Genomic DNA, 6,396 nt, shown 5'->3' with positions numbered 1-6,396 from the left:
TAGAAAGCTTCATCCTAAAGTTTGGCCCCAATCATTTTCAACTCGGTTGTCCTATCTATGTTGATTTATTCATCCTCGCTGAGTTCAGTTGTCCTACTCTTTCTCTGGGGAGATTCAGTTGTAAGATAGATCAAATGGTAATGTAGTAGTAAGAGTAAATTCAGTGTGTCTTTTTTTGGGTTTCTTATTCGAGGTTGTGCATCTTGAGGGTTAATTTCATGTCTTTCAGAAGTTGACCATTTGCGAAAATCTGTTTTGATGTTTTAATGAAGTTGACTAATTTTTTCAAACATTTTGCAAAATAAACCATTCATTGAACCCCAAAAGGAACTTCTCAATACTAGTACTCATCAGCTTTCATTACAGGATTTTAAAACAAAGAGTGGAACTGGCATGCTAATCTAACTCTCTGGTTGATCAAAACATTTTACACAAAGCTAAAAAAAAAAAAAGGTTAAAACAATGAACTAGGGGCATAGTCAAGTTAGGTCCTTCATCTTTTCCCTGTTGTATTAGAAGACTCTGCTACACCATCCTATGTCTCCTCCTCCAGCCAAAGCAAGCACTTGCTAGAAAGGGTATAGCTAAAACCCTCAATAGGAGGTAGAAGCTCTCTCATCTTCCAAGTAGTCACATATCAGAAGAGATGTCTGGCCCAGAATGGAACTAAAGTTGGATACTCGATCCCATCAGTAGGACGAGTCTGATCATGTCCAAATTGCTGCCTGAACCTGAAAAGGAAATAGAAGACACAATGTGTCAAGCCAATCAATTGCACACCGGGTTGGTGAAATATGATATACGTCATTAGAGGCAAGTCAAGCTAGAGGCATCACCAAGCAATGTCAGTTGCAGACTTGCTGCACATGTAGTCACACCATGGACCTTTCGAAGGAAAGCTCACTAATTGGGAGGGGAAGAAGTAATTCCTAGCCAAATACCGAACGCAAGCATCCACTACTTTAAGCTTATCCATCAACCACACATGGGAAAAGATAAACAAATAAGAGAGATTAAAGAATAGAGAGATGTATGTTGAGTGAAAAAAGTGAGAAAAACGGCTACTTAAGAGAACACAGAGTGTTGAGTGCTAGAGTGATATGAGAATCACAAAATGAGAAAGGATAGGGAACAATACCTGAAGAAGTAATGGACTTCTGCAAATTAGGAGGTCTCCTGTTGACAGAATACGTCCAAACCCATCAAAGTCTTGGCCAACATTAAGCCGATATAGCTTCAACCCTCCCAAATTTGCTGGGTCAACTCAACTAGTATGATACTAGCTATTTGGCCACTAGGGACTAGTAAGTAATACGCAACAAGGCTTAGGAAAAGGGAATGCTAGCGATGTCCACGCCAAAGGGGATCACTCCCATCACCAATTTGAAAAAATCGACAAATCAAACCAAGTGCATTCAGCTCTCCGTCGTAAGTCGAAGATCCAGCCTTGCTCAAAGTCAGACCACACATCTATGCAAGGGCCTGTACATGGCCAAAAATAAGCTGGGGCATAATCTTCTCATCTCAAGGAAGCTCCATTAATGCTCGAAATTCCTCAATAGTTAGGCCTAGCTCTTGTATCCTAAAACAAACCACGTGAGTAATTGGGTCCCAACAACGAACCGCAGCCTGAAGAAAGGGAAAGTGAAGGGGAGTACGACTTAGGATGAAAAGAGTATTCAGGCCAAATCTAATGAAATTCACCTTGTCAACACCATCCAAAGTAGCCATCCAATCCTTGAGCCTAACAATGGATGAAGTCTCCATTTTTTAGAGCGAAATTTTGGCTTTTCAATTTGTTGTCACAAAGGTAGTGGGAGACAACCTTTTACAGAAAATAAGGATGATTGAGTGCATGGAAACTATCTCTAGTTGTTCAGTCAAAACTTTTATCCAGTCAAATATTTTTCATCCGACCAGTCCTGCTTCAAACTGAAAAGAGGTTGGCAGAAAACAGAATATCAGAGAGGGTAATACAGAGTTGAAAACAATTTATTAGAGAAAATCAAAATACAAGAATGGTATGAAAAGCACAGATAAAGTCATAAAGTGGAAATACCTGAATCCCAGCAGTAACAAGACCATACTCCTTTGTTCGCACTATATGGATCAACGTATCAATCAACTCGAGGCAATCCGCGACGTAACCAGCCAACCAGTACCTACACAAGGGGGGAAACATCAGCATACAGAGCGGAATAGTGGGAAATAGTTTGCATATGCTATAAAGACAGGTATACCTACCGGACTTCCAGGTCAAGTACAAGCTTACACTTATCAAGATACTCTAGGGCAACTGTCTGAATGCACCACTCGACCTCAGATATGTGATAATCACTTGAAGCACAAGAAGACCAGTAATGGGAGCAACATGAAGAGCAAGAGCTATAAAGGCAGCACCTCTGGCGGCAGGGGCAGGGGCAGCAGCAACAGCAGCAGCAAAACCAGTCCCAAGGATACGAGTAGTGCCTTCAATGAGAAGAGGCATGGTGTGAGTCCACAAGAAAGCAATATAATCTCCAGCCCCATGAAATAGATCGACGTTTTGTCCCGCTATTATAACATCCATCTTAGCCACATCATCAATGTTATTCCCTGTCCTCATGTGTGGGACAGAAGGGAAAAAAAAAAACAAAAAAACATCGGGGCAACCTAACTTTCTGTCTATTGCAGGAAATGCTCCCCCAAGTACCAAACTCTGCAGAAGGGACCCTCTAAAAGGATCCTCATACTAGAGGTTGCCTAGGACACTGCATATCTCTCTCTCACTGCGTGGGGCATGGACGCCCATGGATGCCAGTCGATCTGCAAACATAGAATGCACAGATAAGTCAAAATGTTGAAATATGAGAAAAAAGTGGAAATAAGGGAACATAGATCAATTTAAGATTCAATTACCCTGGCAGTAGTCACGGTATCGAAAAAATAGCCGTAGTAGGTAAAGTTATGGGTATAACGGTCATGAGGACGGTGTGCGCTATTAAAGTATAAGGATCGAGGCACCGCCTACCCAATCTCATCCTCTGGAATGGGGGCAATATCGGGGAAGTAAGAGTAAAGCCACATCTGCACAAGAAAGGCAAGTTCATGAGTTAACAAGCATAAATAGAAATAGAACATAATATGCAAAGCAGAAAGCATGGTCTACGGCAGAATTGAAAAGAAAGTGCAGAGTGTACCTCCCAGGCCCTCTAGTAACCTCCAAGTAGATTTGCCTTCTGGCGGGATATTGAGCTCATATAGCTATATAGGGTGGCAAGGCCAGCACAACCCCAATTATAAACCCCTACCCGCGAAAGCTCCACCACCATACTTAGAATATACAATCCCATGGTGTTCTCCCTGTTCACAAACAGGTTAGTACTGAGGATGTATAGGATAAACCCATGAGTATATTATGCTATCCCCTCTAGAGTCTTAGGTTGGGTGCCATGGAGCCATTGCTGAAGCCAGCTATATCTAATTATCCCTAAGTTGGCCATATGAGCAACTGTGCTAAGAAGACGTACCTGGACGGCTCTCCACTGGCCCATCAAAGGGGATCGGATCACCACCTACTCGGAGGCCAGTGATCATCGAGAAGTTCTAGGGGGTCATCGTCATCTCCCCTAATGATGAGAAGTGGGAGGAGTAAATGGTGTCCCACTGTGTGCTCTCGGAGTAGCATGTCCTCGGCAACTCCTAGGACAAATGCATCAAACCTCAACATGCTCCCACTAACTATCATGTGGGTACGTGGCCGATAGGTGGTGTGGTCAAATGGCCTTACATGCAAAAGTGGAAACTCTGACTCTTGTTTTGGAGGAAGGATATCCCAACTATGACATCCGGGTCATCGATTTGAACGTCTACAGTTACGGAAAGCGCATGAATCTCAACCACGGGGACTGGTAGAGGTGCTCCACCCTCCAAGATGACGAGGGAAGCATCCTCATGGAGAGCATTATCAGTTATAGAAAATGTGGGTGGGTGGGTGGGTGGGTGCGTAGAGAAAAATGAGAAGAAAAAAAAATCATAAACTAAACCCTAAAGATACCCGAAAATTGAGGAGGAAATCGAAAAAACCAAGAGTGAGAAAAAAATCCAAGCCAAACCATGAGTTACAACAGGAAAAACATGAGAGACCCAAACCTCAATAGAATAAAAAATCGTTCAGTTCAAAACGTAGAGGGCCACAGTGGTTTCATGATAAAAAGCGATGAGGGTTTGTTATGAAATCAAAAAAATAGAGAATCTAGGGAGAGAGAGAGAGTCTAGAGTGAGAGGGTGAGTGTTTTCGGATGAGAGAGTGTTATAGAAATGAAGTGGGAATGTGTTTTATAAGTTTCAGAAGGAAAAAATTTGAAACTGTCCTGAGATCACAAAATTTATTTGGTTAGATGATTTTTTGTCCGGCCGACTAATTTTGGTATGGGCCAAAAATAAATGATTCGGGAAGCCTCTTTTGCATGAGTAAATTCATGTTTTGCACAAAAAGGCTCCATTTGTCATATGGAAAGAAGAAAATGGCATGTTTGAGAATGTTCCAGCCTCAGAAACTTAGAAATACTGCTTTGAATGCATTTTTGCAAGATTCATCAATGTCACTGACATGAAACGTCTCAGAATTCAACAGTTCTCCAAAACAAGAGTTCAGAATTCATCATTCATTTTACAAGAGTGTCATATCTAACATGAGGGATCATTATTGATCAGACTTTACAGAAGGGCTTATAACCATATTTTACAAAAGGATTTCCAAAAACAAAAAGCCCTAGTAGCAATACAACCATCCTAATGGCTATACAGGTTCATTTTCCTTTCTTGGAGCAAAATGAAAGGAAGGTACAACAAAAAGTGAACTATTTCTTGTAAACAGAGCTAAGCCGCAGCTGTAGCCACGAAGTGGTTCAGGAGAAAGCTAAGTCCACTAGGCCCATCATCCCCACTATCACTTCTATCATCAGTAGCACCCCGTCAACTCTGTTGGCAAACATAAGGCCATCGTTATCGTCATCATCACTATTAATGATGATTGCATCAGGAGTGAGAAGCCTGAGTAATGAATGCATCATCGTACAAAAACAAGCCATCGATCAGAAAAGAAAAAAAAAATATGAGTGTTTCGAAGAAAATATACAGCTTTAGAGTGTCAAGAAGGGGAACCTCATCAAGAACGTTTGGAAAATTTGGGGCCATAAGACCTCATCCTCTCCCACTTCCTTGACCTTGGCCTTCACCAAATCCTTGACTTGGCTTGTACTAGTGTCCTTGGCCACGTCCATGGTCGTTACTTGGAGCTCTCCCACAGCCCCTACCACGGCCTCGGCCTTGGACAATGGAAAAAACAATCTTTATATCCAGGTCTTGGGTGATGGCTAGAATGAGAGCTTCTTTCATTCAATTGTCAGAGGAAGAGATGTCGTTCTCTAGTGTAGAAGGCTCATCAAAGGCTATGGGAGAATTGGGAGTAAAAAGGAGGAAGCCATTTGAGTCCATGGAGTAAGGTTAGAATTGCATTGAGAAGTAAAAGATTGGTTTCCGAGCTTGTGAGAGTAAGGTTGGATGGTTTCGCGCCTTTCATTAGCATTTGTGGGCATGTGAAATGTCAAAACTGCCCCGATGTCCCCCGATTTTTCCAGTCGACCAATTTTTCACCCGGGGCCGGTAGACATATTGCAACTTGCTAGTTTGTTTTGTTCAGAGGTTCAAGAATACATAGCTGTTGACTTTACTATCTTCTAGGACATTGATCATCTTTTTCAAACTCAATCCCCAACAAGTCACAGCTCAGAAACCGATGTTTCCTTCCATGATAGTAAGGTTCTCTAACACCATCCACGGAATCATGAGATGATGCCTTAGGTATTCGAAGAATTTTGTTTCTTGCAAATATGGCTTGTCCTCTTATCTTCAAACTTGTTAGATGCATCTATCGCACAACTTGCTATATCTCTTGAATTGTGTTTTGCGTACATCTATCGCACTGGCATCCATTGTATCACACACCATTATTTATCTTGTTGCATTTACTCTTTTCGTGTGAAACGCATTCAAGCTTGTTATCCCTTGGTTATAATTTTACTCGTTTTGCATGAAGTGCATTCTAGCTTGCATTTTACCCTTTATGCGTGAAATGCGTTTAGGTTTGTTTCACCTTAGTTAAAACCTTCCTCCTTTCTGTATGAAATTCGGTTAGGACTGTGTGTTGTTCACATAATTTCCTCCTTTTGAGTGAGGCGTATTTGGATCCCAAGTTTACCTGGACCGACCTTCCTCCTTTCAGTATGAAATACGGTTAGGCATGCTTGTCGGTTACTCCCTTTCCTCCTCTCACGCAAAGCATGTTTGGATTGCACCCCAGTTATACCATTTCCCCTTCCATATGAAATACGGTTAGGCATGCTTGTCGGTTGC

Source organism: Camellia sinensis, chromosome 3, assembly GCF_055761805.1.
Source record: "Camellia sinensis isolate YWXY chromosome 3, ASM5576180v1, whole genome shotgun sequence".
NCBI lineage: Eukaryota > Viridiplantae > Streptophyta > Magnoliopsida > Ericales > Theaceae > Camellia > Camellia sinensis.
The sequence above is the reverse complement of the archived record's forward strand: the minus strand, read 5'-3'. Positions refer to the sequence as shown.